Genomic DNA, 8,830 nt, shown 5'->3' on the forward strand with positions numbered 1-8,830 from the left:
ACTGAAGAGCAGTAATCAGGGGGGTGTTCCTCCTCAATGCAGTATCAGCCTCGACTCTCCCTTAAGAGCATCAGCATCAGAGACTCTCTGACTAAACCAGACCTGGAGGAACTTATTCATGCTTTGGATTCATTACTGTAATGGTCACTTTACCAGACGTCTTAAAAAGACCACTAAACAGCTTCATCTGATTCAAAACACAGCCACCAGAGTCTCACTCAGAGCAAAAGAAAAGACACATCCCCACTGTTCTTAAATCTTTACACAGGAGACAAGTCTACACAGAACTTGTTGCAATGAGAAAACACACACAGAAGGAGACATCAGTCCTTCACAGGGTGACACACACTCACACCTACGGACACTTCTCCAATCCACCTACCAACATTTGTTTTTGGACTGTGGGAGGAAACCCATGCAGACACAGGGAGAAACCACCACCCTCCTCACAGACAGTCACCCGGAGGAAACCCACACAGACACAGGGAGAACACACTACAATCCTCACAGACAGTCACCCGGAGGAAACCCACGCAGACACAGGTAGAACACACTACAATCCTCACAGACAGTCACCTGGAGGAAACCCACACAGACACAGAGAGAACACACAACATTCCTCACAGACAGTCACCCGGAGGAAACCTACACAGACACAGGGAGAACACACTACACTCCTCAAAGACAGTGACCTGGAGGAAACCCACGCAGACACAGGGAGAGCACTCCTCACAGACAGTCACCTGGAGGAAACCCACACAGACACAGGGAGAACACACTACAATCCTCACAGACAGTGACCCGGAGGAAACCCACACAGACACAGGGAGAACACACCACACTCCTCACAGACAGTCACCCAGAGGAAACCCACACAGACACAGAGAGAACACACCACATTCCTCACAGACAGTCACCCAGAGGAAACCCACACAGACACAGAGAGAACACACCACACTCCTCACAGACAGTCACCCGGAGGAAACCCACACAGACACATAGAGAACACACAATACTCCTCACAGACAGTCACCCGGAGGAAACCCACACAGACACAGAGAGAACACACAACACTCCTCACAGACAGTCACCCGGAGGAAACCCACACAGACACAGAGAGAACACACAACACTCCTCACAGACAGTCACCCAGAAGTAACCCACACAGACACAGAGAGAACACACAACACTCCTCACAGACAGTCACCCGGAGCAGGCCTCGAACCCACAACCTCCAGGTCTCTGGAGCTGTGACAGAGACAATACCCGCTGCACCATCGTGCCCCCCCTAGTAGAGGCAGAAATAAAATAAATAAAACAAATAAAACCAAATCAAAAAGGCAAATTGATGGGTTTTAAGTTTGTCTTGTAAAATGTATAATGTAGGAGAGGACTTTATGAACAATAAAAGGTTGCTCCAGAGTTTCAGTGCAGCAACAGTGCAGTTAGTACCTCATTTAATTTACTAGAGGGGGGCAGCCGTGGCCTGGTGGTGAGGGAGCTGGGCTGTAACCAGAAGGTTGCAGGTCCAATCCCCAGAGCTGGTAGGTCATGACTGAAGTGCCCTAGAGCAAGGCACCTAACTCCAACTCCCCGGGCGCTATGGCTAGGACTGCCCACCGCTCCAGGCACTGCTCACTGCCCCCTAGTGTTCACTAGTGTGTGTGTAAACGTGTGTTTCACTGCATGGATTGGGTTAAATGTGGAGAACAGATTCCTCTGTGTACAAGATTTAAGGTGTTTTTACTGCTCTGCAAATGTGTCCATGGTGTAGGACCCGTGTGTTTATCAGATCTGAAACAAAGATATGAGCCGAGCAGGGCTCTCAGATCTTTATAAAAAGTCTTCTGATGAACTCATGCAGAAAAAAGAGAGAGAAAGGTGAAGTCCACACTCTACAGCTCGGCCAATAGGATCACATCCTGCGGCTCATTTGCATGTAAGAGTTTTATGGAAAGGGTGAGTGCAAATTTAGTTACAGGAGAAATGTCACTTCATGCAAATTGTGTATGCAGTTAGTTTGTGATACAGAGGGTAAACTTCAGATCTGTGTCCAGAGAAACTCACCTGAACAGGTAAGACAATCCTCGCATGTTACAGGTCACTGGAGCAGGAGGAACTCAGTGTGTTTTGGGGTTTTTCAGATCTGGTTTTGGGTAAAACTGCAAACTTTTATGGATTTATGGTTAAAATACATCGACATATTTACAACAGAGAGATCAGATGTAGAGTAACCATGGTAATGAGTGCAAAATAACCATAACACTTGCAATAACTCGTAAATGTGCTTAGTGTTCAGACAGAATGTGGGGCCTGGTTAGATTGCAGAGTAACCAAAGAAATATATATAGTGTAACTATGGAAATGGGTAGAACATAGAGTTACCATGCAAATGAGTGCTGAGTAACTAATGAAATGGGTAATGGTTGATAATGGGTGTAGTGTAACCATGGTAATATATGAGATGTAACCATGGAAACTGAAATAACATAACCCGCAAATGTATGTAGTGTACATCTACCCTAATAATGAATGTAGTGTAACCGTGGAAATGGGTGTTGGAACATAGCTGTGAGGATTTGACTGTAGCCGTGAGTGGTTTGGTGGGGTCAGGTGTTACATAGAAACTGTTGTAGCAGCAAAGGAGAAAAACTCCTTATTCTTTTGGACATTTATGAAGCTCTTAATTGTAGAAGTAAAGAAAAAAGCTAATTTATTATTAATAACAAATTATTGTTGAGTTGTTTTCATGACATATATTTATTTCATCATGGTGTTAGCTTTATGTATGAATGTATATTAGCTTTATTTGATATAAAAATGTACTATTATTTGATATAAAAATGTCATCATGTACGTTTTGATGTTTTATTTGCTCCAGAAACTGAGTGTTACTGCGAGGGACTTTTAGGAAAACATTTCCATAAAGGTAGGTATGGCTGGAATCATTTCAATAATAAACTGTGAGCAGTTATCTCACGGTGTCCATGCAAATGTCTGTGTTTATAAAAGATGTGTAGGATAACGCTCCTCATCCTTTATTTACAGAACCTGTCTCTTATAGATGCGCTGTACTGCACTGGGGATTAAAGGCAGTCCTGTAGCCATTTGCATATTTGGTTTAAACAAAAAGCCTTGTATGAACAAATTATTATCTGTAAAATACGTGCAGCAAAACATATGGAAATGGATGTGATGTAATGGAAATCGGTTTTGTGGAAATTTTAGTAAAAACTATTATGGAGTAACTATGGAAATAGGAAAACAGAAATAATGGAAATAGTTTAAATGTAACCATGGGAACTGGTGTAATATAATGGTGTACATGCCTTTGTAGTAACTATGAAGACTGGTGCATCAATACCATGGAAATGTGTGTAGAGTAACCAATGAAATGGGTATAATATAACCACGGGAATAGGTGTAGTGTAACCATGAAAATGCATGTAGTGTATCCATGGAAATTGGTGTAATGTATCCATGGAAATTGGTGTAGTGTAACTATGGAAACAGGTGTAGTGTATCCATAAAATTGGTGTAGTGTAACTATGGAAATAGGTGTAGTGTATCTATCGAAATTGGTGTAGTGTAACTATGGAAACAGGTGTAGTGTAACCATGGAAAGTAGTGTAGCATAACTATTGAAATTGGTGTAGAGTAGCCATTGAAACAGGTATAATATAACCATGGAAATGAGTGTAGTGTAAACATGGAAATTGGTGTAGTGTAACCAAGGAAATGTGTATTGTAAACATTGAAACTAGTGTAGTGTAACCATGGAAATGAGTGTAGACAGACCATGGAGCTGGGTTTAGTTTAACTATGATAACACATTTTATTTGTTTACAGATGTATTTTATTGGCCCCATAACAGGTTCAAACAAGTTTACTGAACCAGCCTCTGAAGCCTTGTCAAAGTAGCAGCCGCATTTAACACTGAATACAGAGGTTTTCTAAAACGCTCTCCAAGGCAGAGGTTTTTGCAGACTCTGTTATCAGTGTTGAGGTGTTTACAGGCAAAATGTAGGTTTTCAGAAACACTGACGTCACTCTCAGAGCCTGTGTTTACATGAGCAGAGCGTGCTCAGAATGAACCTGAAATACGTCTATAGCCACTCAGCTAGTTCTGTTTTCTCTACTGTGTTTAGACTGATTACGTCTGCAAACAAATGCAGCTTTCCTGGTACATAATGTTCATCAGAGGCGCTGGTCTGTACTGTACTGTCAGTTACTGTGAATCAGCCTCAGGAAATATTCCCATTCAAAGCAGGGTCTAGCGGAGCTTATTTACATGAACTCAGCAGCACCCCCATGAGGAAGAGGTTTCCTTTTTTACTTCTTTGAATTCAGGTTTGTCAGATCTGATCTGATTTGTTTATCAGTGTCAGAGCCTCTCTGTATCATCAGGCAAATTAACTGCAAATATCCGTAACTATAACAAGCAATAATACTTTCATTTTTACCATAACTTTTATTTAACAGGAGACTTTTATATAACGGCAACATACTTTTATACGGGATTAAGTAAAAATGAATACGGACACAAGTTAATTTATGGAGTAAAATAGAGTCACTTAGTGGTGCATATCTTAACCCACAGTGTGTGTGTGTGTGTGTGTGTGTGATTGAGAGAGAGATAGAGAGAGAGAGAGAGAGAGAGAGAGAGAGATAGTAGTCATACACAAGATAAGATGTAAAATATCCTGTGCCAATCCATTAGAGCTTCACATAGGGCCCACCACACTCTCTTCCTCTTCCAATCCTACAGCTACACACTAAGATTACTGTGGCCGTTTATGATCTGATCAACAACCAGCGACCCTTAACATCTACCGTTACTCATTGAACCCAAACCACCCACTGTATCACTAGCTCTTCACAGGGGTCATCAGGTAGGCACCTCCCCTCGTTGGTGTTTCGCTGAATTAAGCCCACGACACCTCCAGAAGGCTCATGAGTGAAGTCGGGCGTCCCAGACCCAACCCCCTTCAAGCTTTACAGTCATTCCATACCCTTAACCATCAACAAATGTAAATCCACACTGGCCTCCCTGGTGACTAAGACTGTACTGAGCCCCTATGGCACCGTTAATGCATGCTCAATGCCACCAGTTCTATGTGATCTTTACATCACCAACCACCACAACAGCACCTCTACAGTGTATTTCCCAAAGTAACCTGTACTCTCCTGATCCACAACCACTAACTAGACCTTTTAGCTGTCTCTGATACCTCCTTCACAACTGCCCTTAGTTTCCGGTCCCTGATGATGAACTGCACAAACAGGGATGAGGCAGACTTGGCTACCAATCCCCTAACACCTATCTCCACTGGTCTTACCTGTGCCTGCAACTCGCGCTCCCTCTCCTCAGCCGCCAAGTCTGTGTACTTTAGCTTCTTCCCTTTGAATGCTTAGTCTACTGCATCCTCAGATGGAACCGTTAACTCTATGAAATAAATTATCCGTTTACTTTCAGTCTACAGCACCATGTCTGGCCTCAGTGCAGTTAACGCATTGCACTCTGGGACCTGCAGTTTTTTACTTACCTCTGTCCACCATTAATTTCCAGTCTCGTGCTTCACCCCATCTACCAATATTTATAGCCTCTGCATGCTCTCAATTGGTTACGTTTTGAGGGCAAGCCTGGTCTTATAGGTAGGGATGGTATCCACCCCACGCGGGAGGGTGCTGCCTTACTTTCTTGCAGTATAGCACATAGTCTTTTAGTTAGTCGGCAGAGTAGTGTAGATAGCTGCTGACAATCCAGAGCCGGGACCAGGCCGCAGACAGACAGGCTAAACCGACCGTCTGCGAACTGTCTTGAGGCGTCACCCAGGTTCAACTGTATTGAGACTGTGTCTTTCCCCCGAACTAAATGTAAAAGTAGAAAAACAAAATCAGCCTGTTTCAGCAACCTAATCAATATTAAATCATACACAACACCTAGCAGCAACACCTCAGAACTAAAATTTGGGTTACTCAACATAAGATCGCTAAACTCAAAAGCACTCATCGTAAATGATATTATAAGTGATCATAAATTCAATGTTTTCTGTCTCACGGAAACGTGGGTTAAACCAAATGAATATTTAGCACTAAATGAAGCCACCCCCCTAGGCTATAATTATGCACATAGCCCAAGAATATCAGGCAAAGGAGGTGGAGTATGTGTAATTTACCAAAATACCCTAGAAATTAGTCTTAAACAATGTGACACCTTTTCTTCTTTTGAGGTTCTCTCCACTATTATTACAAATCCGGTCACAAAAAAGGACGCATTTTTATTATGCAACATTTACAGACCACCAGGGCCTTACTTAGAATTTCTGAAAGAATTCAGCGATTTTGCTACAAACCTAGCGGTGTGCAATCATAAAGTTATAATTGTAGGAGATTTCAATATCCATTTCGAGAAGGAAAGTGACCCACTAAAAAAGGCATTTACCTCAATCTTAGACTCTATTGGTATTACTCAAAATGTAACAGGGCCTACACACTACTGCAGCCACACTTTAGACTTAGTTCTGACACTAGGTCTTAACATTGACAAAATTAATATCTTACCGCAATCCTCAGCAATCTCCAATCATTACTTAATTTCATATGAGCTACGTTTTAGCCATAATATATGTAAGAACCCTCGCTATTCTACAAGGCGTATAATAAAACCATCTACCGCCCTACAATTTAAAGAAAACCTACCAGAACTATCGACCCCAGTTCCAACTCCATCAGACCCAATGGACCTAGATGTACTAACTGACTACCTAGAAAATACCTGTCGATCTACTTTAGAAAAGGTAGCACCACTTAAACATAAAAGTATAAGACAGAAAAAGCTCGCACCATGGTATAACGATAAGACCCGTACTTTAAAACAAACATTACGAAAACTAGAGCGGAAATGGCGATCAACCAAGCTTGAAGTGTTTCATTCTGCCTGGAAGGACAGCCTTATAGAGTATAGAAATGCCCTCACTAAAGCTCGCTCAGCATATCTGGCCTCGCTGATCTCCAATAATAAAAATAATCCGAGAGCACTGTTTAGTGTGTTTTCTAGAATTACAAAAAATCAAGCAGGTTCTGAACAACTAATTCCAGCAACTCTCACCAGTAAAGATTTTATGGACTTTTTTAATAATAAAATTGAGAATATTAGACAACAAACTCTAGCCACAGGATCAAATCCATCCTGGCTGCCACCTGATGTGAATGAAATAAAACATAATATAACTGTAAAAGAAAGACTTGAAACCTTTTACCCACTCCCACAATTAGAACTAGAGAAGATTATCACCTCCGCAAACTGTACAACTTGCACACTTGACGCAATTCCCACAAAGTTGCTCAAAGAAGTACTACCAGCTATTATTGATCCTCTTTTAACTATAGTAAACTCATCGCTTAGTCTGGGCCATGTACCCAAAGCTTTTAAACTAGCAGTTATTAAACCTATGATCAAGAAACCAAATCTTGATGCTAGTACACTGTCTAATTACAGGCCTATTTCTAATTTGCCATTTCTGTCTAAGATCTTAGAAAGAGCTGTGGCCCAACAACTTAGTTCATATCTACATAAGAATCATATATATGAAAAATTCCAATCTGGATTCAGGCAACATCATAGTACAGAGACAGCTCTAGTCAAGATAACAAATGATCTTCTTCTTGCCTCTGATCAAGGCCACGTATCCCTGTTGGTGCTTCTTGACCTAAGCGCAGCCTTCGATACAATAGACCACAATATTCTCATAGAAAGGTTAGAAAACATGGTTGGAATCACAGGGACAGCCCTATTATGGTTCAAATCTTACTTAACGGAACGTTATCAATTCGTAAAAGTAAACAATCTAAATTCAAATTATTCTAAAGTAAGATTTGGAATTCCACAAGGCTCTATTTTAGGACCATTATTATTTACATTATACATGTTACCGCTAGGCACAGTTATAAGAAACCATGACATTAACTTTCACTGTTACGCAGACGACACACAATTGTATATTTCAGCCAAGCCCGATGACAAACACAGATTAAAGAAAATAGAGGACTGTGTAAAAGACGTGAAAGGCTGGATGTTGCGTAACTTCCTCCTTCTAAACAGCAACAAAACAGAGGTCCTGCTTTTGGGTCCAAAAGTGACAAGAAATAAATTATCAGATTTAATTTTAGATCTAGCTAACTTTCCAGTTAAACCTGGTTCAGCAGCAAAAAATCTTGGTGTCATAATTGACCCGGATTTATCATTTGATCAACACATAGGTAGTATCACTAGGACAGCTTTTTTACATCTTCGCAATATTGCTAAGATTAGAAATGCCTTATCCCTCCAGGACGCAGAAACATTAGTACATGCCTTTATTACTTCAAGGCTTGACTACTGTAACGCACTACTGTCAGGATGCACCAGCAGCAATTTAAGAAAACTTCAACTAGTTCAAAATGCTGCAGCTAGGGTCCTCACTAAAACTAGAAAATTTGAACATATCAGCCCAGTTTTATCATCACTTCATTGGCTGCCTGTTAAATTCCGCATTGACTACAAAATTTTGTTATTAACATATAAAGCTCTACATGGGCTTGCTCCTGAATATCTTCAAGATACAATTTCCTATTATGAGCCTCCACGTTCACTCAGATCACAGAATACTGGATTTTTAAATGTTCCCAGAATTCAGAAGGCCTCAGCTGGGGGAAGAGCCTTTTCTTATAAAGCCCCCCAACTCTGGAATGATCTTCCAAAAAATGTTCGGGACTCAGACACAGTCGCAATCTTCAAATGTAGGCTAAAAACTCATTTGTTTAGTTTATCATTTGGTAGCTAATGCTC

The 8,830-nt window shown here is 41.2% G+C and overlaps 1 protein-coding gene across 2 annotated transcripts in view; it reads left to right on the forward strand.

Annotated features, from left to right (window-relative positions):
* The first annotated feature begins 2,018 nt into the window (after nucleotides 1-2,018).
* Nucleotides 2,019-8,830, forward strand: part of adgrg11 (adhesion G protein-coupled receptor G11) — a 40,587-nt gene continuing 33,775 nt past the window's right edge. For both annotated transcript variants that reach the window (XM_066676683.1, XM_066676684.1), the window contains exons 1-2: nucleotides 2,019-2,075; nucleotides 2,882-2,929. The gene's annotated coding sequence lies outside the window, so the exon portion shown is untranslated. The remainder of the gene's footprint in view (nucleotides 2,076-2,881; nucleotides 2,930-8,830) is intronic.

Source organism: Hoplias malabaricus, chromosome 7 (assembly GCF_029633855.1).
Source record: "Hoplias malabaricus isolate fHopMal1 chromosome 7, fHopMal1.hap1, whole genome shotgun sequence".
NCBI classification, from domain to species: domain Eukaryota; kingdom Metazoa; phylum Chordata; class Actinopteri; order Characiformes; family Erythrinidae; genus Hoplias; species Hoplias malabaricus.